The sequence below is a fragment of the Macrobrachium nipponense genome, chromosome 14 (assembly GCF_015104395.2).
Source record: "Macrobrachium nipponense isolate FS-2020 chromosome 14, ASM1510439v2, whole genome shotgun sequence".
NCBI lineage: Eukaryota > Metazoa > Arthropoda > Malacostraca > Decapoda > Palaemonidae > Macrobrachium > Macrobrachium nipponense.
In genome coordinates this window covers 30653574-30679868 of record NC_087207.1, presented here as the reverse complement: position 1 = coordinate 30679868, position 26295 = coordinate 30653574, and the positions used below count along the sequence as shown (strand labels likewise).

The 26295-nt window shown below is 37.9% G+C and overlaps 1 long non-coding RNA gene across 2 annotated transcripts; it reads right to left on the bottom strand.

Annotated features, from left to right (window-relative positions):
* Positions 1–24: 24 nt before the first annotated feature.
* On the bottom strand, positions 25–16294 carry LOC135226082 (uncharacterized). 2 transcript variants are annotated; one of them, XR_010317145.1, is made up of 4 exons: positions 15845–16294; positions 14508–14588; positions 4272–4485; positions 25–2668 (listed from the first exon to the last, which is right to left on the bottom strand). It is a non-coding gene; the product is annotated as an uncharacterized LOC135226082 (long non-coding RNA). The 2 variants fall into 2 exon arrangements; XR_010317146.1 differs by lacking the exons at positions 14508–14588; positions 15845–16294 and adding an exon at positions 9722–9846.
* Positions 16295–26295: the final 10001 nt, after the last annotated feature.

Below are 26295 nucleotides of genomic sequence, written 5' to 3'. Positions count from 1 at the left end.
GCATTTTATTTTACTATATATTACCATTACATTTTATATATACCCCTCAATACTATGCTTTTGGCTACAGTATCATTTTTGTATATAATTCAAAACAAATCAAACTAAAAGGGGCTTAACTAAAATGGCTGAGAGGTAAACTTAAAGGTAAACTAACATATCTTGGCCAGATGTATAATTTATCCCTCCAGCTTAAAGCCAGAGATAAAAATCTAAAATGGCTGAGGTAAACTTAGTTTACCTTTCTAATATATCTCGGCCAGAGGCATAATTTATCCCTCCAGCTAAAACAAAGATCAAAAAGTTAATCTGCACGGAGTGAAGCCATGGGAGGTAACATATGGAGGTTCAGAAGGTAAGCTGGAAGTGGTAACAGATAAAGAAATTAACTTCTGAATCTTCATGTTACTCCCTCCAGGTTTAGTACCACCCTCCAGCTTAAACGTCTAAATCGCTATTTGTTTACTCCTCCAGCTTAACTAACTACTGAATTTCCATGACAGCCATCCAGAAAAGAATATTCTGCCTTCACCTAATCAACGGGCAGACTTCTTAGTGACACCAGATAAACATCATGGTTAATGACTACACCTTCAGTAACAATGGACTAATTTCATTCCTTAGCTCTACAGCTCTGGCTCTCTTCTGAAAATATGGTACAGCCCAAAACCCCAAACTCATGGCAAATGTAATGAGCAAGCGTATTACATTTCGCAAATCATTGAGGAGTAATTCTTTACCACCAACAAACTGCCAAACAAAGGTTGAGCAAGTTTTCATAGAGCTATTTTTCACTGCATTAACTAGTTACCACCAAACTTTAATCCTTGAAACCCTAATGATACATACATTAATTGTACTAGTATTTAATTTGTATTCCTCATGGGAATCATTGTTTCTGATTTCGTACGTTTTAGCCTTCGTTAGACGTTCTGAAACGGATTATGTATGCAAATAGAGGTTCAACTGTACCAATTTTCTACATTTTGCAATAACTTTTTAAACAAGTTTTACATTATTTTAACACTGTCTTTTCCCACACAGTTGCTCTAGCTTTGTCTAGCTCAGTCTAAAATCTTTTTTAAGTGAACACTGAGGCTGAGCTAGAATACAAGAGAAGTTTCCTTGATATAGTATCACCTAGGAGCCTTTTTACAAGTTTTGCAAGGCAAGCTTAAGTCACCTAATTAAATTTTGATAAGTGTGTTTGACTTCATGTGCAGTACATGCTAATCATGCAAGCTTTTCAATGAGGTATGCAAGAGAAGAGTTTTATTTGGTAACTGGTAAAATAATGTAAAGAAATTTACCAAAATTTGTATTGGGCATTTGCTTTTGTTTTCCAGCCTATGTCAAGCAAAAAACTCATTAAGTCTTTGAATGCCCACAATAATTGTGAACCACTTCATATAAAAGTAGGCTATGCGCAAAGTCCATCTGCAAGGTAAACACTCAAAATTCATACATTCAACAGCCCTCTGCTCTTACAGTGTTAGGGCACTGCCAATCTGCCATAAGGGTAGGGTTTAACCCTCAACCTTACTCAGGGCACCTATATTTGACACTGAAAATTTCAGTGTAAAAAAAAAAAAAAAAGTTTTACAACTCAAACATGCATAAACCTATCAAGTCTAGCTAACAAAACCATTTCTTCTGTAATTTCATTCAGCAAGCCATGTTCAGAAGATGAATCTGATTAGTATATTAAAAACACATTAAATCTGATTTTCTTTTTATTAAAACAGGGTTTGCCTAGATGTGCATCCTCAGAATTAATACTGCACATTCACCAGAGTTTGAAAACAGTTTGAATTTTACAGTTCTCAATGGATTTTATGATTTAACTATTCTAATTCAAGATAGCTTCAGCCTTTCAAACTAATAAAATTTTAAAAAATTATCTGCATACGTTCAACTATACAAGTACATATATCATGTTAGGCACCATTCTTTTAAGAACAGGCTGGCCTTGCAAGAGTTTATTTTAGCAGCTTTTGGATCCTGGAAATCTTTTTTGGCTTACTCGGAAACTTAAGTCAGAACCAACCATCCTCAAGTTATTGCCTCTAGTAGCTTTACAATGCACAATGCAGACTGCCAATGAAGCTACTGTACATGTTTCAAGCCAGTCAGTACGAAAGCGTTAACAAATAGTGTGCAATAAGCTTTGTAATTAAATATTCTCCAAAGCAAGGAATTATGGTTCGTTTTAGTGAAAATTTCAGATACTCTAGTTGAACAGTCACTAACAAAATTTACCTTCACATTAAAGCAGCATATAGTACAACTAATCTAACCCCCACAAAATTTAAGGTATATCTTTGCTCCATGAACTACTGTAAATAGATAGGACAATGCACTTTCAATTTACACTAACTCGCTGCAACTGTTTAAATTTACAGCTGGCCATTGCCAGAAGGATTTCTCTACACCTGACTAGTTCTAATATTTCCATTAGTTAAACAACCAATTCCATTAATTACACTACCAACCTTCAATTTCTTCCCTTACATAAAAGGTAGTTCATACTATCTTACACGTCTGCATTTTACCTTCTTTCCATCCAAGAGTCTTGCATATATTAGCAGCACTTATTCAGAATGCAATAACAGGATAATCCATCCAGTCTTCACAACTACTTGAAACAAGTCTGGAAGCATATCCAAATCTGAAAGAAAAAATCTAAATTGAATTTATGCAGGAAGTTAAGTTCACAAATTCGAATTATGCCTACTGTACTCAGATTTAACAAACCATTATTAAACTAACTGGGCAATTTGAACCATATTAAGCCTTATTATGTCTGGTATTGAGAAGAAATCAAATCCACATTTGTAACAAGTCAATACACTGCAATTTAATCAAAAAAAGGTTTCAGTAACACAAGGAGAAAAAAATTTACATCAACAATGACTGGGTAAAAAGGTCTTTGAAAATACCTCAGCTTGAGCAATATGGAAACAATGCTGAAAGTTCTTGCAACTGTAAATATGCATAACTATTCCAAGAAATACATAGGTTTGAAAGAAATACGTAAAACCATAAATTCATCAGGAATTTCTGAAATTTTATAAAATATTTCACTACCAGCAACACATAAAACCTGTGACTTACACGAACATTTGTTCATTTAAGATGAACGGTTGTCTAAAAACTATGAACTTGCGCTCCATCAAGTCTTATAAAGATTACAATATTTTCAATTATTTTTAAAGAGATTACTGTAGTTCTTAATAGGTGAAGGTTTTAGTTCTTTAAAACATGGACGATTATTTATCAAAGGTCCATTTATTATACTGATAATCTACTTATATCAATTATTTGGGAAACCAATGCTGACCAAAGCTTGTATTATTTCCTAATAGAATTAGTTCATACAACGGCAATTATTTGGACAAATCACCCCATTTCAGTAATATCACACGGTTACAAGAACCTTTCAATGGAACAGGTTTTGAAATACTAGTGTTTGTCAAAGCAAGTTTGGCCACTTGACAGATTTATTTGAAACTTGAGTGCACTTTACCCAAAAAAATTTCATTGAGTAATCAAAATGAGTAATAGATCCTGCCTACATCAGAATTAGGCTAATATCAGAAGTTAAAAGGTATTAGCATTAATTTTACCATACAACCCTGAAAATATACAGGACCTAAAACCGAATGCAATCAAGTTCGACCCAATTTTTTCTTAAATTTTCCTATCCTCCAGTTCCGAAATATTTTGAAACTAAGAAATTAACTCATGACTACGAAATCAAGAGTGCAATTTCAGTGATATCCATAACAAAACTGAACTAAAAAAAAAAAAAAAAAAAAAAAAAAAATAATATCTGCCAAAGTTGAAAGTGAATGTAGAAGAAAACTAAAACTATTCTAAGGTCGGCCGAGTTCGTTCTATTGTTTAACATACTATTCTAGCAAAGACACTCAGACCTGCAAATTCCTTTATCCTGCACACAAAAGGGCTGACCGTTATAGAACATACCATATGGTCAAACCCACGTTGTCGAACATTATCATCAAATAGAGCATGTTGTACAATCATAGGCCTGCAAATTTGAAGGCTCTTAAGCCAACATACGAATTGCATCTTGACTCTAAACTCTTAGTTCTATTAGTTTACTAATATAAAGTCAACACTATACCTGTCAGTAGTTCTACGTACCCTTTTGTAATAACTAAACTTCCAAGAATAGTCTTTCGAATTTCATGTGCTCACTTCAAAACATGGGTAGTCTCACCTTCGAGAGATTTCTCACATATGCTTACCTTTCCAATGGGAATGTCATGTAGGTAATCGCCAGGAGGTGATAGTTTTGTCAACTCGTGCATCCACCATACCATCTAATTCGCAATGAAAATATTTTCGGTTTACAGATTGTTCCTTTTGAGTTTCTCGATTTAGTTTATTGTTTACAGATTTAGTTTACTCCATTTTCCTCCACCGTGTTACGTATCCTGGTTGCTGCGGCATCTCTGCTACCTGTAACAGCAAAATTTGCGACGTTAACTTGAGACAGACTGTACGTAAATAACAAGAATATCTAAAGACAAGAGCGACCTAAAGTTTCTTCGAGATTTTACTTAAGCCTGCTTAGAACTGCGGCCTAAAGTTTTAGATTATAAGGAAAGTACTTAGTTTTTTTTAAAGAATACATTAAAAGGTGTACTCGATATAGTACGGAGATAGTGCGTGTATGATGCACTACAGATGACATTATCAACCGAAATAATGAAATAAATTTAGTCTTACGTTTGTTTTTACGATCATCCTTGAAGAGTTGATACTCGAATGCGTCCCCCTCTCCTGCTCACAGCTTCTCTTCGTAAACTCACAAAAAGGTTAAGTCCTACCTTACTTTGGTAAAATTTTCAAGTTTATCATCTGAACTCTTAAAGTACACCATTGTCTATATTCAGTAGAAAAAATTGGTAATTCTATACAATAGCTCCGCCACTAATAATTTTGATATTTTTTTTTCTGATGAATTACTTAAGTGCTTTATCTAAAACGGACTTTTTTGAGGAGGAACAGTATGTTTACCGTATTTGTTAACCTTTCCAATCTTGGGGGACCCCCAGTGGGAGACCGGGGTTTTTGGGTGGGGAATGAATCACAGAATCTGTTTTAACATACGAATAACGGCACATGTAGAATTAGCAATAAACAAGGCCACCAGCTAACCTAAACAAACCACCTAACCTCACCTAGTAGCCGTATCCTTACCTAGCGGGGGGGGGGGACTTCGCCCCCCACCCTTGCGACCCCCCCTTACACAGCCATATTGAATATAAGACAGCCTAAAACCCTGTGTGTACCCACTTAGGTTGGAGGATAAAGGTGATCTGCCATCTTTAAGAATGCATGGAGCCTATGATCCAATACTTTAAAATGCAATTTAAAATAGGCAAGAGCCAAGTATCCAACAAACTGATCCTTTCGACGTCCGTATTTAGGCAGCAGATTCTTCAAATCACGCCATCGCCTCTAAATAGTATTAGTATGAGCACCAGAAGTTGAAGGTACACACGTCTCCATGGCTCTCAAAAGACCGAAAAATTAGCGGTGGGAATTATGTAAAAAGTGTCTAAAATTGTTAGTTTCCTAGTAGAACTGTCACCTGATTGGGTATTCAAGTCACGTGATTCTAGTTTTGTTAAAATGCTAGTCCTCCCAAGTAAAATGTGGATAATCATCATTGGTTAAAAACTATGACGTTTGGGTGACGTCTTGCTATGTAGAATACAGTCGATGATGTGATAATGACACAATCTGTATTTTTAACGAACAAACGAGAGCTCAGTTTGAAGAGGAATTTGAGAGAGTTATGAAGTCGAGAGTGTTATGAAGTCGAGGGACTAGTCATGGTGTCAGAATTTGAATTTTATTTTTAACCACGTTCTTCTAAATCCTAGCGCCTCTTAGATTTATATATCAAACGAAACTTGGACTTCCCTCTTTTTAGCGAAAGTACTTAAATTTGATAACTTGCTGGCGGAGCTATTGTATAGAATTACCAACAAATTAATTAATGAAATATCTCCCTGCGAAGCTGCTGTTATTACTACACAATGACTAGATTGAACTACCAAATATTATATGTCCGGAAGGCATATTTCCCAAGTCTGGAAGAGAATAGGGATTGGGAAAATTAGGACCAATGAAAGCGCTTGGAGCTGATCCATGACGTCACAAGCCACGCCTTTGTTTTACATTTACACCAGACTCATAGCCATTAACTGCTAGTCATAATGCCGAAGAAAAAACATTCCCTTTCACAATTTACGGCTTGTATGACATATACATTTTGGTCAGATATATCTAAACATAATGCAATACTATTTCAACAATATATTCAAATGATATACACCGTGAAATATATTAAGAGTTATTGGCTTCTCCCTCTTGGTAATAGTGCTCAGTGCCTCTTAATTCCTGCTCGCAAAGTCGATATTTACTGCATAAATATCATCGCTAGTTGTAAAAGTATATGCTTGAAAATACGTGTTTAATGCCATTTATAAAATTTTGAGATAACTCAGGGTATGAATAAAACAATTTACAAAATGGTAAAATTGATTGTATGGTAAAAATGATACTATAAGACTGTACTAGCACTACGGACTACACTCAGGAGGACAAAAACTTCGCGGCACTTTGAGTTCCATCATGACGAATTTAATCTTGGACTTTGAAAGTGACGGCTTTAAAAGCATGGAACATGAAACGTTTTTCAGGCGTTACTGCCTGTTGTTTCAGGCTATAAAAGGTATTATGTACAATACTAAAATAATAACTGCTTTATACTTCATTGAAATGTGAAGGATACAGTTTTGAAGACAAATTTATGCACCCCGTAGAGGGATAGTGCCGTCAGTACACCTTATTCGATGCAATGTATGCATTACTTAAGGTTCTTGCAGCGTCCCTTCGGCGCATAGCTGCAACTACTTTCATTCATTTTACTGTTACCTCCGTTCATATTATATCTCTTCCATCTTATTGTCCACCCTCACCTAACAATTGTTACATAGTGCTTCGAGGTTTTCCTCCTGTAACATCTTTCAAAATTTTTACTGTCAATTTCCGTTTCAGCGCTGAATGGCCTTAGTTGCCCCAGTGCTTGGCATCATGCCCAAAAATCTATATGCAAAAAAAAACAAAAAAACAAAAAACAAACAAACGTATGCATTTAATTCAAGGCATACATTCGGCCATAGAGTGTGAGCTTGTATGAAAATAGTAGTATACTCATATACTATCATTATCCTTGGCTTTAATCAATACATGTTGTATATTTGTATAAAATTTTCTGTTGAAAGAGTTTGGAAAAAAAAAAAAAAAAAAAAAGTGTCATCCATATTTATTTTAAAGCATATAGCAGTTCTAATACATTTATCCATCAATTCTGTTCTAGTTCTGCTCAGTAAAAAATCTACTGTAACTCCGTATAATTGCTAAAAGTATTACGTACTAATGAAATACTCATTGTAATTCTTTGCACACAATGAATGACAAGTACGAAGGGGTTGCTAAAAATATCAAATAAATTAGATAATCCGTGTTTTCTTTGTACCAGTGAATTTTAAGGAAAATTTTTGTAAGGGATTGCTAAAAATATTCAATACCTATTTATATCATCAATTAATTTTATCACTTATACACAATGTATGAAAATTAAAAATCAAAAGCAAAAAATATTCAGTAAAAACCTTATATATTTGTACACAATGAATGACAAGTACCAATCAGGTAAGGACATATGGAAGGCTTTATCAAAACGGAATCCACCTCAAAAAGGCAACTTTATACTACAGCTTATCAAGTACACCTTGAAAAAGAACAACCATATTTAGATTTGCTAACTTACAGGATGAGTTTGTCAAGTAACTATATTTGGTTACAGTAGCTAACTTAGATCAACCAAAACCAAAACAATACCGTATGGTTTTCCTTAAGGGACACTTAGCTCTTGACATAATGTAATGAATTAAGCTGATACTGCATCCCTGTAAACAGTAGAGACTATATCAGTCTGATTCCTGTTCATGACCTAGTAATGATCTTCCCAGTAATGTGCATTACTACGAAATAGCATATATCCATAGAAATCCACAGTGTAAGCCTACACTCTCTATCTTCCCCTGCAAGCAGGTCAGATACCATCATTTTTATCAACTTTTATATTGTTTGATTCATCCCATGAGTTATCACAACTCTTTATAAATGGCTTTAAACATGCCATTTTTCATGTATATATAATTAGAAATTCCCGCGGATTTCGGGCGTGTTTAAAATGATTATTTATCAAGAGGGAGAAGCCAATAACGCTTAATATATTTCACGGTGTATCTCATTTGAAGAATATATTGTTGTTGAATTAGTGTTGCATTGTTTAGATATATCTGACTAAAATGTATATGCCATCCGAGCCGTAAACTGTGAAATTGAGAAGAACGTATTTCTTCGGCATCGTGGCTGGCGGCAATAATGGATATAGGACTGAGGAGGGAGCTAAAGGCGTGGTTTGTGAAGTCATGAATCAGCTCCACGTGCTTTGATTGGCCCGGCCCTTATTTTCCACATCCCTAAACTCTTCCAGACTTGGAAAATATGCGTCCGGGAGTAAAATAACGTAGTTCCACGCAATTGGGGTGAAGCCAAGTCACCCGAGAAAGGAATCACATCTAAGTTATATACAGGACCCACTAAGAACTTAAGTGGGTCATGGTTACCTAAAACCGAACGGGAATCATAGCTGCGTGACGGTTCAAGGTTTTATAAAAAAAATTCAACAGCATATGAGGTGCACTTTAATATTAAGAGTTGACGTAATTAATTTCTGAGTTTCTCAACTGCACCGCACTGTATGCACTATTCTCTATATAGGTCAGTCAAAACTTTTATCTGATAAAACTACCTCCATACGAATCTAACCTAGAATCACCTATAAAAATTTTTTACTCTAAGTTTTCTTATTTATGAATCGTCAAACTTCCAATTTCACTCATTTTCATCACTTTATATGAAGTAAACTATTTATCCCGTGAACTTCCTTGTAGTTCATCTATTATTTGCCACACAGACATTGCTACCATGTCAAATACATCCTAAGTAAACTATATTCTAGCGAACTATTGAAGACAATGGACAAAAGGTTCTTAGAATATGTTGGATGTTTTCCCTACAATAAACAAAACATTAGAAAACTTAGAACGAAGTCTGACCCCTCCCACCTAGCCTACACTCACAATGTTCCATTATAGCCACCTTGGCGGTATCAGTTAATTTAACATTTTCAGCACCCATTTATGTGAACACTTCAACTTGCAATTCCGTGCATATAATATTTACAAAACCATTTAAAGACTAAACATCAGATTTGTTGCTATTGCATCGGCATCAAAAGCCTAATTCCTCCAATTCACCCAGTGTTCGAGATTTTTCTGCCTCTTTCAAGTTGCACAAACTCAATTTCTTTTCTTCGCTTCATAAACTATTTCCAGTACAATTACTACACCCTATCAATCTTAAATCTTAAATTTCTCTGCTAGATAACTGAAAAAAAAATCAACACTATACCTGTCATTTGTTATACGTTCCCTATCGTTATAAATACCTTATAAAAACCAAACTTCCACGAATAGTTTCGCATATTTCATGTGCACAGTAAAACATGGGTAGTGCCACCTTCGACCGATTTCTCACATATGCTTACCTTTACAATGGGAATGTCCTATAAGTAATCTCCAAGTAGGTGATAGTTTTGTCAATTCGTGTATCCACCACAACATCGAATTCATTATAAAACTATTTTCCGTTTCCAGATTTAGTTTAATTATTTTTGGTATTTCTACAGAAGCAATCCGCGGTGGCTTAGACTATGGCAATTGACTGATTCCTATGTTATTTGAGTTACTGTACAATTTGATTTAAAAGTAATATCCATTCGGGCGGCTGTAACTAAGCAGTAATTGAAATTGAAAGTTACATAATAGCCGCACCAAACTCAAAGGTATATTAAACTTTAGTTTGTTCCAACCAAACGAAAAAAACCAAAAAAATATTCCTTACAACCTTGTAAAGCAACTAAAATAACATAGAAAATGTCAATTACCATAGTCTAAGTCACCGAAGAACGGTCCTATAGGAAGGTACCAAGTATTCGTTACGGTGAAGGCAATGTAAACACAGCCGCCATGTTTAAATTCCCAACCACCACGGAGCCATATGTTCACTAAGGGTTGGGGGGGGTGGGGGGGGGGGGTAAGGTGGAAGGTACGAGTTGTCTTAGCAGCACCCCACTGAATAGTAACATACCTTGACGCAACTTTCGGCGAAAGCCTAACACTCACTTTCCTAAAACATAATAATAATTACGATAATGTTTGGACCTTACCTTAAAGGGTGGAGGGTACAAAGCAGCAGCTGCTTTTAAGAATGCGTGGAGGCGGGTCTTGGGTTCCTCAAAATGCAGCTTGAAATAAGCAACAGCCAAGTACCCGACGAAGTTATACATTCTCCTCCCGTATCTGGAGTCGACTGAATGGGGGCAAAAGACCTGCTTTCTCAGGAGGCCATGGTCCTGGCAAAAACCGAGTTAGTTCGATCATAATTACCTGAGTAAAAGGCAGAAAAATCTTTGTAACTCATGTAACAATTGTTACATGAAGTTGGCAAAGAGTTCTGGTGATGGGGCTGGGGCGAGCGTGAAGTAGATGCAGCAGTGGATGTCATGGCGGCAGATTCGACAGTGTTGGAGTTCTACAGTTAGGAGGTGGCAGGAGGCCAGACCGTAGAAAACAGGGTGGGAGAGGTGGGGTGGAGTAGTAAAAATGCTTTGATGCTATTGGTTGAGGCAGGGTGGGGCTGAGGTAAATGAACAAGCACTTAACAAGATAAGCTGGCAATGTTAAGGGTAATAAAAGTAAATGGGTAGTTTAGGAACTAAATGTAAATGTGGGATGGGTTCAAAATATGAAATAATACAAATACATATATAACGGGCCCAGGAGGGGGTGGGATTAAGTCCTGGGTGGTAAATGTGTAAAAAGGGCCTATAGTTGTTTTAATAAATACAAAAGACCAAATTAAAAACATAGGTTAGCATATAACAAAACGAATTAAACTTGTAGGGGATGTTGCCTGACCAGGGGTGGGGTGGGCCTGCTGTAACCCCCCTTCTTAAAGAACCAACCAACCTAACCTAGCAGGGGATGTAACCTTACCTAGTAGGGAACTTAACCTAGTAGGCAATGTTGCCTGACCAGGGGGGGATTTGCCCCCTGTACACCCCCCTTAAAGGCCTAACCTAACCTAAGTAAGGCAATGTAAACCAAACCTAACCTATTAGGAGGGAATATTGCCTGAACCAGGGGACTTCGCCCCACCGTTACCCCCCCTTAAAGAGGCCTAACCTAACTTCCAGTAAGGAATGTAACCTCAACCTAGTAGGGAAACATTGCCTGAACAAGGGGGCTGCGCCCTCCCCCCCCGTTACCCACCCCCCCTTAAAGGCCTAAACCTAAAACCTAGTAACGGAACGTAACACTACCTAACCTAGTATTGGGAAATACTAGGCCTAATGTAACCTAGTAAGGCAATGTAACCTAACCTAGTAGGGAATATTGCCTGACCAGGGGGGCTTTGCCCCCCCGTACCCCCCCTTAAAGGCCTAATCTAACCTAGTAAGGAATGTAACCTAACCAACCTAACCTAACCTAACCTAGTAGGGAACATTGCCTGACCAGGGGGGCTTCGCCCCCCTTAAAGGCCTAACCTAACCTAGTAAGGAACGTAACCTAACCTAACCTAGTAGGGAAAGACTAGGCCTAACGTAACCTGGTAAGGAATGTAACCTAACCAACTAACCTAACCTACCTAGTAGGGAACATTGCCTGACCAGGGGGGCTTCACCCCCCCATACCCCCCCTTAAAGGCCTAACCTAACCTAGTAAGGAACGTAACCTAACCTAACCTAGTAGGGAAAAACTAGGCCTAACGTAACCTAGTAAGGAATGTAACCTAACCTAACCTAACCTAGTAGGGAATATTGCCTGACCAGGGGGCTTCGCCCCCCCGTACCCCCCCTTAAAGGCCTAACCTAACTAGTAAGGAATGTAAGCCTAACCAAACCTAACCTAGTAGGGAATATTGCCTGACCAGGGGGGCTTGGCCCCCCGTACCCCCCCCTTAAAGGCCTAACCTAACCTAGTAAGGAATGTAACCTAACCTAGTAGGTAACCAAGTAGGGAATGTAACCTAACCAACCCCCCCCCCGGTATCCACCCTTGAAGAACTAACCAACCTAGCCTAACCGGGTAACCCCCTTCAAGGAAGTAAAACTAGTAGGTAAACCAAAATATAAACAAACTAAACCTAAGGGTATGTTGCCTAACCGGGGGATGGGATTCGGCCCCCAGTAGGTAAAATGACATATAAACCTAACTTTGATGGGTGTGGAAGTGTTGTAAAATGTAAAAAGTAACCATACATAACTGCTAATGTAAGGAAACTGGAAGGGAGGTGTAAATTGTAATGTCTGTAAAAAGTGTATAATGGAATATATTTAAATGTAGGTTTTATAAAAATAATGGCAAACTATATATTTAAATGTTATATATTTAAATGTAGGTTTTATAATAATAATGGCAAACTTTAATCTAGATATTGGTATCGGTGAGAAATGCATTGTAATGGTGTAACGTAAAGAGCCAGTCGTGAATACTGGAAAGGGGAGGGATTGACTTGTGTATAAATGATATAGGGAGTGTGTATGTAATATGCAACGCAATGTGCAATTTCACGTAACAGGTAGGTAGGTAGGTATCGAAACGTCCTAAAACTGAGTTCTATATCAACACGTAGGCATTTTTAGGTGTCTGTCCTCAATTATAACATAATATTTCAAGTTATATATGGTGAAATGATTAGGTGGGGATATTTCAAAACAGTTATTATACAAATACTATGGGAAAATGAAAAGGAATAAACACTAGAATTCACATATGTTTAATAAACAAATTAGGTAAATGCTTTTATGTAACTCAACGTATGGTTACCAGCCAGGGTTCCCAGATGACACCACTACCAACCAGCCAAAGTCTACCATGAAACCAGCCAAAATCCCGCCAAATGGAAATCCAAACCAACCCAAATAACCGGCAAATATATGTGCGTTATATTTATCTTTATAAAGCATATTTTTTTATCATATATATGCTTGTATAGCGGCATCATAGTTTTAGTTAGATAATATAAATTTAATATAACAATACAGGAGAAAAAAAACGAGAATGAATTGAATTTTGAAATGAGGCTCGTTCTCTGAGAATGCGGCGGCCCTGCTTTTTTGTGTGCGTTATATTTATCTTTTAAATGCATATATTTTTATCATATATATGCTTGTGTGCGTTATATTTATCTTTATAAATGCATATTTTTTTATCATATATATGCTTGTATAGCGGCATCATAGTTTTAGTTAGATAATGTAAACTAATATAAGAATACAGGAAAAAAAAAAACAAAAACGAGAATGGAATTGAAATTTTGAAATGAGGCTCGTTCTCTGAGAATCCGGCGGCTGTTTTGTGGTCGTCTGGTGTGTGTGTGATTTTTATTTTAATTCCATCTACATATTTTGCTTAAATGTTACCAAGTTTTTACTGAAAACCTATTCAAAATCCCCAGATTTTCCTGAAAACCTTACCTTCAAAAATTCCCAATCTGGGGAGAGATTCCTCAAACGTGGGATCAGTGTTTAGCTCAAATAGAAAGTATTTGAAAACCAGCCAAAATACCACTAACCAGCCAAAGTGAATTTTTACCCACCAAATTAGGAAAAAAAGCCAAATTTGGTGAGAAACTGCCAAATCTGGGAACCCTGTACCACCCAATCCTTCACTCAGTCCGGTAGCAACGTAGGGGTCATACTGTAACGTGTTTGGCTAAATACATGTATCCCTCCCGTAAACCCCCATTTCTTTCCTCACTAAGCAGTCTGAGTTTAGGCCAAAAGCTCCCTTACAGTTAGCGCATGCGCAGTAGCATTAGCGCATGCGTAGTAGGATTCAGTGTTGTGGTAGTAGTAGTAGTAGACGAATATGGATGTGGAACGGCTCCACTATCGCTAGTTTGTTATCTCTTATTTCCGCCTGTATTTCGTGTTTTTAAAGTGATAAATGTGGGAAATACCACAATAACACGGCAAAATCACCCCCCAAGTGGTTTCTCCCCACCAAAACGGTTCCCCACTGGGGGTTCCCCCTTACCGTAGGATAGAGTTAGGTTTTGTCCCCACCCAAAACCCCGGTTCCCAATGGGAATCCCCTTTACCGTAGGATAGAGTTCAAAGGTAAATTAGAGTCGTCCGAATAAATATTACTTCAAATTCTTGTTCAGGAGGTAAAACTGCATAGAAAAACCGCAACTGCCATACTCTGGGCCGCCGCGGATAGGTACACTAGATCTACCTTATTTTTAGTTTCCATATTATTTCTTACTTTCATTTTCCAGATTTAATTTCTTAATTTCCTTTTCCTCCATCGTGTTACGTATCCTGGTTGCTGCGGCATCTCTGCTACCTGTAACAGAAAATTTATAACATTAACACTGGAGGCACACTGTAAATAACTAATATCTGAAGACAAAGGCGACCTCAAATTTAAGATTTTACTTAAACCTGTGCAGAACTATCAAAACTAATTCCAAGGAAGCTCTGCACGACAATTTGTATTTAACAGAAACGGGTGTACACGATGCACATTGTTTATTAATGACATTTTCTGACAAAATTCATTAGCAGGCATTATCCCCCTGCGAAGTACTCCTTTTTTAGATTATTACTTCTGTACGCAACTGAATAGCTAGACCAGGACCTAGACCAACTAATTCTCGATTGCTGTCATTAAAACCGCCAACAATCTGAAGTCATTTTCTGAGCAATGAAACTTCTCGTTATAGTTCTATAACCGTATTTTACTACGGTTGTAAAAATCCCAGAGCCTGTCGTGTAGCATTCCTTTTCGTGAGGAGGAAACTGCTGTTGAAGCTTTATAAGTAAACAAGCACTTTTCTTCGACATCAGGGGTGGCAAAAGTAGGAGAATTGATGAGGCTATGATTTGTTAAGAGGGAAAATTAAATTTAAAATTGACATTAGTTACGACGGAATACAACTACAGCCTTTCATAAAAGGGCTATTTGAATTCCCAACTGTAAATTACTCCCGATCACGACAGCGTACAGATGAACAATTACTCTTGTTAAGCTCCTTTTGGGTCGGCAGAAGGATAAGGGCCAAAGTTCAAAACTGCGATTGACGCGCGATCTGGCTGTAATATGAACTATTTTCCATGGTGAAGGAATTATCCTTAACCATGGGGTAAGTCAGGACTGCTCCAGCCTCCAATTTACCTTGTTTCAATGACCAGGTTCCTACGTTAAATGCCGATTATTAATTGAGTATATTTTAAGAAATTTTCAATAGTATCAAGCTCGCCACTGTCAAAGTACCTTTGGCCCCACAAAGTTGTTTTAACATATTTGGCCTGATAAATACTGCAAAAATAAAGTGCTCGAACATTTTAGCAAAGTGTCCGTACAGATTATGTAAAAACGAGGTTATGGACCTTTGTTGATATTGCCACTAAAATGTTAAAGTTCCAATTATTTTTCTTCAACAGTATACAACCATATATTAAAAGTTCCCTGACAGCATGACATACCCAATGAATGAACATTGAGAGAGTGGGAATTTTAAATAATTCCCCTAATTGTTCGTCTTACAGGTCCTAGAGATCCTGAAATCACTTTCAACTGAACTCTGTCCCAAAACTCACCTGAAAATCGAACTGTCCTTCTCCACTTCCCTGTTTGTAAGCCGAATTGAGACTAAAGGCGAGCAGCTCTTCTCAGAGTATCGAGCAGAATTGCAATAAGAAAACATTCAAGAAATATTACTAGCATTTCGTGGTTCCCTTCCCCTAAGCACGAAACCTCAACTGAATTGTCAGCGGTTAATATCAGTCCTAAAATGTAACCAAAATACCGGCCATATTTTGTTTTGAGTAAATTCACAACGTAAATTTAGAGGCAGCAAAATATAGAAACAATGTAGCTACACTAAACTTAGAAACGGTAACGATGAGTACATAGTACAAAGTCTTGAATATTAGCCAGAGTTTGCACTACCAAATACTAAACATTTCCCCAAAGGCCACGGTCCACTACCTTAATAAAATCGATTCGATATTGACATTGAGAACACACGTATATCACGTCAAACAAAGGAAAACTGCAGTACTGCGAGCTCTCTTTCATGTACAACTTCGCCGACATCTCTCATCCAATCACGGGCCTCCATTTCTCATCACAAGCAAGGAAGAAAAACAAGCAAGGAAACTCAAGAATGCGGCTTTACTTCACGCAAATATTACGTAACCGCAAGCAATAGCATAACGCGTCTGCCGTAAAACGTTAGTTTTAAGAAATGATGCACGTATGTATTTCTCCGTTTCCTTTTGCACTACGGTGCATTTCTTACTGTTTTACGTACAGCAAGTAAAGGTGCGTCCACACGTTCGAACAATCTCCGACGGACAAACATTGTTACCAATTAACAATTGTCTGCCGGTCTTTACCTTGTGAGCAGAGTAAAAGCATTGGCAAACAACCTCATTTGGTACCACTGTTTGTAGCCAGATCTACTTCCACCGTTTCAACGCTTATGACGTCATCCTGCTTCGCCTGTGATATGGTAACAATGTTTTTCCGTCGGACATTGTTCGACCTTGTGAACGCACCTTAATACTGTATATATGTATGGCAGTGTGAATGATTGAATTATTTCCACCAATAGCGAGAAAATTTTCGCAGAATCGTGGGCATATCTCCCTCAACTAGATTCTATATTATTTTGGGATACGGATGTCTAAGACAATTTGAAAACTGTCCACTACTGCCAAATGAGAAATTACATTCAGTGATATGAGCATACTCGCTCAAGTTACATTTACTAACAGATGAGTTAAGCCAATATCTCTCGAAAGAAATCAGGCAGAAATTCGCTCAGATTGTTCCAGCAAGGAAAACGAAGCTGTCACACACACACACACACACACAAACACACACAGAGGATGGTGGTATTCCACAAATGAATGCGCCTCCAAACAATTATATTTACTTTATCACCTGATATATACGTCCTGGTCTCACTAGGTCTTAGCAAGGCTTTTGATGCAGTTCGGCATGAACAGATTTTAAATGATTTAAGATCCGCTGATAATGTTGATGAAGCCTTTGAGAATTTGGAAGACTACCTGCATGGCAAAAAACACAATGTGTAAATAAACCAGAAACATCAGAAACCATCTTATGAAATATTACAAATAGGAGTGCTGTAAGGAACAGCGTTAGGTTCAATCCTATTTTGTATTATACGATGGGATTGTTAAATGTACTATAGAAACAAGATAAAGTTCAAGTTATTTGTGGACGAAAAACAATTTTATTTCCTAGTAAACGATATCAAGAATAAGAGTTGTTGTTACCAGTTTTGTGGATTAAAGGCGTTCAACTGACCAAAGCCAAATGAAATTGAACGTATGTTAGTGGTAAGGAAAAATAACCTACGAAACCATGGTAATATTCGGCTGAATATCAATAGTAATCTATCCCTGGGTCCCTGACTACTGATCAATTATGATGTTAGGGCTATCTGATATCATCTTAGAATTTGGAACTGGAATTGGAATATAAGATTTAGGCCAAAGGCCAAGCGCTAAGACTTATGAGGACATTCGGCGCTGAAATGGAAATTGAAAGCAAACAGGTTTTAAAAGTGTAGGTGGAGGAAAACCTTGCAGTTGCTCCATGAAACATAAGTTATGAGAGGAAGAGAGGGTGAAAAATATAAGTGAAGAGAATATGAAAGCAGATATAGTAACAGGAATGAAAAGAGTTGCAGCTAAGGGCCGACGAGACACTGCAAAGAACATTAAGTAATGCCTACAGTACACCACATGAGGTGGTCATCTTAGAATTATATATATAAAAAAACTCGTGGTAAGTGTTCTGTTAAAAAATTTAACTGCGTCAAGAGAGAGTGGATTACTGCGACCATATCATGGTTTACCAGAGACAATTCAGGAAGCTGGAATAATACAATATAGACATAACGGGTTAATCAATAAAAGATGTTACCCTCGGGATCAGGTTACCCTTATACCGTTTGAGTTAGACTGGCCGCCTATCAAAGCAAGGATGTTGTTTTAGAAAAAATATTGCAAACTCTTGAACCATTAAAACTTTATGTAAAGAATATTGAAAGATCTGCTATGCAAAATCCAACCAACCAATGACGTCAACACAAGACAGGTCATTTCAAATGATCTGGGCCAAAATACATTACGTCTGTGAGTTTTAGACCCTTTAACTTTCCAGCCAAAGATTTTGCAGCAAGTTCCCACTTGGTATCAGGAGGACTGAAAGTAACAAGACTTTCAAGGGAAAACCAAAGACTTCATTTTTATTATCTAAGTGTATGATCCCACAGAGCGCCTTCAGTGGACTGGAGCCGAAAAGGCCAACTGCAAGTAATTTTAAGTCATATCGTAAGGTTTATAGATATCAAAATTATCGGCGAAATTTCTTAAAATAGATAAATAAATAAAATATAATGAAATGAAAAAAAAAATTAAAAACATTGTGACTACGTTCCATATAAATATATATATATAATATATATATATATATATAGTATATATATATATATATATATATATATATATATATAAATTTTATATATGGAACGTAGTCACAATGTTTTTAATTTTTTTTGATTTTGAATATATATATATATAGATATCTATATATATATATAATAAATATATATAAATATATATTAGATATCTATATATATTATATATAAGAGATATATATAAATTTTTTTTTAATTTAAGAATATATATTTATTATATTATATTTATATCATATATTATATATAATATATATAATACAGATATATATATAGATTATATATAAGATATTTAATTTAAAAAAACCCCATATATTATTTCTATATATATATAATATATATATAATATACTATATATATGTAGCCCCAAAAAAGAAACTAACATATGTTAATAAAAAAAAATCTGTACCAATTTGGACTTTCCATTTAGTCTCTTTTATCGGGGACCATAAAGTTTACAATTAAGATCAAGCAATGGCAGGCAAATTCAATAAGAAATATCGACGATACTATGGTAATGAATTTACTTTGCTTATCTGAGTATTATGAGAAATGCCTAGTGTTTGTTTTTTTTGTGGCAACCTATTTACACATCACGAAAAGGGGGCCTACCTCTGCATAACTTGTTATAAACATAAATATTAACAATGAAAACGGATAGAAGGGTTTTCAAACAAAGATAATATGACGTCACCCCAAACCATAAAGAAAGATCATCTTTACCAAGGATTATAAAAGGTGGCATTAGTTAAACTCCTGGCAGTATCTGGCATATCTCCCCGTGGCTCAAACCTGTAAAATAAAAGATTTTTTTCAACTCTTTACTTAGTTCTTTTTAAATTATTATGACTAGGTAAGGAATTGGGATACGTCAGCTAAAAGATTTGTTTGTGAATTTACTACCAGATGGTTTATTGCATAACAAATAAAAATAAAGTCTGAATGGCAATCATAGCCAATGGTTCAGGCGAATAAACAAACGGTACCCGTTATGCAACGGAGCAGAGTACCACAACCTAACGAAAATATCTCTTCATTCTCTTCACAGATACTAAACCATCTCGTTAGCCAGCCAGTCACGGCATTATTTTCTCTGACGACTTTTAAATCTATAGTTTGCATGTGAAGTGGAGTTTTGTTTCCACTGGCCGTCTCGTATATTTTATTGTTGGCTATTTCTGTAGCAAAACTACAGAGTTTTAAAAAAGGCAGAATTTCCTGTTGGAAAGCTTTGTTTTATGCTTTCAACTGTTTTATCACATTTGCTTTCTCTGCAATTTTTATACATATTATTCCTTGCTACTCGATTCCGTTCTTTTCGTACCAGGCTGGTTTACTGAAGGGAGGCTTAAATGTATTTATATTTACATACTCCATTGTGGACTTCACTATTTTAGTGATCATAGCTTTTATGATATTTTATGAATAATCATAATAATAATGGGCAGAGTTTTCCACCTCGAAAATGATTGCAATGGCTGCAGGTCCACAATGATATAGCATGTGAGTTCATGATCTTTAATATATATTAAAAGCTTTCGAACCTTGTGCTAGGTTCATCTTCAGTCAAGTGAAGATGAACCTAGCACAAGGTTCGAAAGCTTTTATTATACATCAAAGATCATGAAATCATATGCTATATCACTGCGGATCTGCAACCAATAATAATAATAATAATAATAACTATAATAATCTAATAATAAGAATAATAATAATAATATATAATAATAATAATAACTAATAATAATCATATAATAATTATTATTATTATTACTTATTATTTTTTTTTTTTTTGCTCTATCACAGTCCTTCAATTCGACTGGGTGGTATTTATAGTGTGGGATTCCGGGTTGCATCCTGCCTCCTTAGGAGTCCATCACTTTTCTTACTATGTGTGCCGTTTCTAGGATCACACTCTTCTGCATGAGGCCCGGAGCTACTTCAGCCTCTAGTTTTTCCAGATTCCTTTTCAGGGATCTTGGGATCGTGCCTAGTGCTCCTATGATTATGGGTACGATTTCCACTGGCATATCCCATATCCTTCTTATTTCTATTTTCAGATCTTGATACTTATCCATTTTTTCCCTCTCTTTCTCTTCAACTCTGGTGTCCCATGGTATTGCGACATCAATGAGTGATACTTTCTTCTTGACTTTGTCAATCAACGTCACGTCTGGTCTGTTTGCACGTATCACCCTATCCGTTCTGATACCATAGTCCCAGAGGATCTTTTGCCTGATCGTTTTCTATCACTCCCTCAGGTTGGTGCTCGTACCACTTATTACTGCAAGGTAGCTGATGTTTCTTGCACAGGCTCCAGTGGAGGGCTTTTGCCACTGAATCATGCCTCTTTTTGTACTGGTTCTGTGCAAGTGCCGGGCATTCACTTGCTATGTGGTTTATGGTTTCATTTTCGTATTGCACTTCCTACATATGGGGGAGATGTTATTTCCGTCTATCATACTTTGAACATATCTGGTTCTTAGGGCCTGATCTTGTGCCGCTGTTATCATTCCTTCAGTTTCCTTCTTTAGCTCTCCCCTCTGTAGCCATTGCCAATTGTCATCGCTGGCTAGTTCTTTAGTCTGTCTCATGTATTGTCCGTGCATTGGTTTGTTGTGCCAGTCCTCTGTTCTTTCTGTCTTTCTCCTGTCTGTATATTTCTGGGTCTTCATCTACTTTTATTAGTCCTTCTTCCCATGCACTCTTTAGCCACTCGTCTTCACTGGTTTTCAGATATTGCCCCAGTGCTCTGTTTTCGATGTTGACGCAGTCCTCTATACTTAGTAGTCCTCTCCCTCCTTCCTTTCGTGTTATGTATAGTCTGTCCGTATTTGCTCTTGGGTGTAGTGCTTTGTGTATTGTCATTTGTTTCCTGGTTTTCTGATCTATGCTGCGGAGTTCTGCCTTCGTCCATCCCACTATTCCTGCGCTGTATCTGATTACTGGCACTGCCCATGTGTTTATGGCTTTTATCATATTTCCGGCGTTGAGTTTTGACTTGAGTATCGCCTTGAGTCTCTGCATATATTCTTTCCTGATCGTGTCCTTCATCTCTTGGTGTTTTATATCTCCTCCTTCCATTATTCCCAGGTATTTGTATCCTGTCTCATCTATGTGTTTGATGTTGCTCCCATCTGGTAGCTTTATCCCTTCAGTTCTCGTTACTTTGCCTTTTTGTATGTTGACTAAGGCGCATTTTTCTATTCCAAACTCCATCCTGATGTCTCCAGATACAATCCTTACAGTCTGGATTAGGGTATCTATTTCCTTGATGCTCTTACCATACAGCTTGATGTCGTCCATGAACATCAGATGGTTGATTTTGTTGCCTCTTTTCTTGAGTTGGTACCCGGCATCCATCTTCTGTAGTACTTTTGTCATGGGAATCATGGCTACTACGAAGAGTAGTGGGGACAGTGAGTCGCCCTGGAAGATCCCTCTCCTGATATTAACCTCTGCTAGTCTTTTTCCAGAGCTTGTAAGTATTGTATTCCAGTTGCGCATTGTATTTTTGAGGAAGCTGATGGTATTTTCCTCTGCCCCATATATTTTCAGGCATTCTATTAGCCATGTGTGTGGTATCATGTCGAAGGCTTTCTTATAGTCTATCCATGCCATGCTTAGGTTGGTTTTCTTCCTCCATACTGTTCTTCATTACCATTTTGTCTATCAGGAGCTGGTCTTTTGTGCCCCTACACTTCCTTCTGCAGCCTTTCTGTTGGTGGGGGATGGTGTTTGTCTCTCTAGGTAGTTGTATAGCCTTTCACTGATGATACCTGTTAGTAACTTCCACATTATTGGTAGGCAGGTGATAGGCCTGTAGTTACTGGCTATATTTCCCTTACTCTTGTCTTTTTGTACTAAGGATGTTCTTCCTGTGGTCATCCATTTGGGTGCTTGGTGATTTGAGATACAATGCTGGAGTTGTTCTGCTATTCGTGGGTGTAGGGCCTTGAAGTTTTTTGAGCCAGTATCCATGGACTTCATCGGGACCTGGGGCTTTCCAGTTTGGCATTTTCTTTAGTTGGTGTCTGACTGTGTCTGTCGTGATGTCTGTGAATCTTTGTTTTATTCTCCCTGTTTCTTCTTCCTTGACTTCCTGGAGCCATGTTGCATGTTTGTTGTGTGATACCGGATTGCTCCATATGTTTTCCCAGAGTCTCTTACTTGATTCGGCTTCAGGAATTTCTGGGTGGTTGTCTTCCCCTCTTAGTTGGCTGTATAGTCTTTTCTGGTTGGTTCCGAATAGTTTGTTCTGTTGGTATCCCTTATTCCTGTTCATGTACCGTTGGATCTTGTGTGCTTTGGCCTTAAGCCTCTGTTTTACATCTTCTATTGTGTTGTTTAGTCCCCTCTCTTGTACTTTGTATTTCTCGTTGAGTTCCTCCCTTTTTTTCTTGCTTCTTAGCCTTTTTTCTGCCATCTCTTTCAGTTTACTCAAGTCAGATCTCATCACCATGATTTGCTTTTCCAGGCGCCTTTTCCAAGGAGGTTGCTGTTTTGGTTTCTGTTGGGTTGGTTGTGACGGTGGTGTTGGTGTTCGAATCCCCATCAGTTCTGCTACTAATCTTGCTCCTGCATATGTCAAGTTATTTGTTTCTGTGATACTGGTGGTGTGTATTAGGCCCATTATTTCATTGACCTCACTTGTTTTCTCCCTTAATTTCTTGGTGTTGTAGGCTTTCATGGAGGGGATCTTTGTTCTCTCTGTATCTGGCTCCATCCATTGTCTAATCTTTTCTACCCATTCCGTCCTCTCTGTTACTTCGTCGGTGTTTCTTCGTGTGTCGTTGTTTGATACCTCATCCTCCCTGTCGTCTTCTGTGGCATCGTCTCTCAGTTCGTCTTCGTGTAATTCGTTGTCGTGTGACATTTCCCTTTCCAGTTCTTCTCTTTCTGTTGGGGAGAGCCAGTTCTTTTTCTTTATGTTCCTTACTTGGTCTGCCAGCCTCTGCTCTGTTTGGGGGGTGTTATTCCTCTCATTCCAGATGTTGACCAATCTTCTTCTATATCCTCTCTCCGTCGGGTTGCTTCTAATGTAGCATCTCCATATTTCCTTATTTTCTTCTCTTGTCCATTTCTTCCTTTTTGCCTCTGTAGCTCCAATCTCAGGCTGTTCATTACTGTCGTTGTGGTGATCAGTTGCTGGATGACGACCTCCAAGTACCTGACCGTCTTCCCCTACAATTGGGTTGAATACCTGGTTGCCGGACGAAGCTCCTCTGTTGCCAGAGGTTCCATTTACGTCGTTGTCGTTTATTCCATCATTTCTTTCCATCATTGCTGAGTTTTGCTATTTAACCCATAGCTGGACCCTACCCCATCAGGGATGGTACTCATTTACAGCTGAGTAGACTGAGGAAATTATGGTAAAGATCCTTTCCCAAGGAATCAACGCCGAGGAGAGCGGTCACCCATCCAACGACTGACCAGCCCCAATGTTGCTTAACTTGACTTAAGTCTATTATTATTATTATTTTATTATTATTATATATTATTTATTTATTTTTTTAATTTTTTTTTTTTTGCTCTATCACAGTCCTCTAATTCGACTGGGTGGTATTTATAATGTTGGGTTCCGGGTTGCATCTTGCCTCCTTCGGAGTCCATCACTTTTATTACTATGTGTGCCATTTCTAGGATCACACTCTTCTGCATGAGTCCTGGAGCTACTTCAGCCTCTAGTTTTTTTAGAATCCTTTTCAGGGATCTTGGGATCGTGCCTAGTGCTCCTATGATTATGGGTACTATTTCCACTGGCATATCCCATATTCTTCTTATCTCTATTTTCAGATCTTGATACTTATCCATTTTTTCCCTCTTTTTCTCTTCAACCCTGGTGTCCCATGGTATTGTGACATCAATGAGTGATACTTTCTTCTTGACTTTGTCAATCAACGTCACGTCTGGTCTATTTGCACGTATTACCCTATCCGTTCTGATACCATAGTCCCAGAGGATCTTTGCCTGATCGTACCACTTATTACTGCAAGGTAGCTGATGTTTTTTGCTCAGGCTCCAGTGGAGGGCTTTTGCCACTGAATCATGCCTCTTTTTGTACTGGTTCTGTGCAAGTGCCGGGCATTCGCTTGCTATGTGGTTTATGGTTTCATTTTTCGTATTGCACTTCCTACATATGAGAGAGATGTTATTTCCGCCTATCGTTCTTTGAACATATCTGGTTCTTAGGGCCTGATCTTGTGCCGCTGTTATCATTCCTTCAGTTTCCTTCTTTAGCTCTCCCCTCTGTAGCCATTGCCATGTGTCATCGCTGGCTAGTTCTTTAGTCTGTCTCATGTATTGTCCGTGCATTGGTTTGTTGCGCCAGTCCTCTGTTCTGTCTGTCATTCTCCTGTCTCTGTATATTTCTGTCTTCGTCTACTTTTATTAGTCCTTCTTCCCATGCACTCTTTAGCCACTCGTCTTCACTGGTTTTCAGATACTGCCCCCAGTGCTCTGTTCTCGATGTGACGCAGTCCTCTATACTTAGTAGTCTCTCCCTCCTTCCTTTCGTGTTATGTATAGTCTGTCCGTATTTGCTCTTGGGTGTAGTGTTTTGTGTATTGTCATATGTTTCCTGGTTTTCTGATCTATGCTGCGGAGTTCTGCCTTCGTCCATTCCACTACTCCTGCGTTGTATCTGATTACTGGCACTGCCTATGTGTTTATGGCTTTTATCATATTTCCGGCGTTGAGTTTTGACTTGAGTATCGCCCGAGTCTCTGCATATATTCTTTCCTGATCGTGTCCTTCATCTCTTGGTGTTTTTTATATCCCCTCCTTCCATTATTCCCAGCTATTTGTATCCTGTCTCATCTATGTGTTTGATGTTGCTCCCATCTAGTAGCTTCATGCCTTAAGTTCTCGTTACTTTACCTTTTTGTATGTTGACTAAGGCGCATTTTTCTATTCCAAACTCCATCCTGATGTCCCCAGATACAATCCTTACAGTCTGGATTAGGGTATCTATTTCCTTGATGCTCTTACCATATAGCTTGATGTCGTCCATGAACATCAGATGGTTGATTCTGTCGCCTCTTTTATTATTATTATTATTATTATTATTTTTGTTATTATTATTATTATTGTTTTCATTGGCTGCCTGAGCCAGGTCTCAAGCCACTTCTTCGGGGCGATGGTTGCGTTGCAGCATATCCTGCAGCCGCCTGGACCTCCTAAGCGGCGCTGTAACATTGATGGGCGTTGCGCTACGCTGTGGGACGTCACGGCTACTTTGATTTCCATCGGCTGCAGGAGTACCTCGTTCGGGGGCGTTGTCATCCATAGAGTTGTCATGATCGGTGGTGTCATTGTTGGTGGCAGGTCTTCTCATACTCGTAGGGAGGAGAAATTCTTCCTGCGTCGTATTCAGAGTAGGTTTTATTTGCTGGATGAGTAGCGCCTCCAGCAGGCGCAACCGACGGGCATCAGGGGCCTTCCCGATGATCTTCGTGTTCTTTATGATGACATCTCGGGAGATGGCCTCGTGATGTTTGGTGCGGGCGTGATTCTTTATAGCCCCCTCTTGGGCGT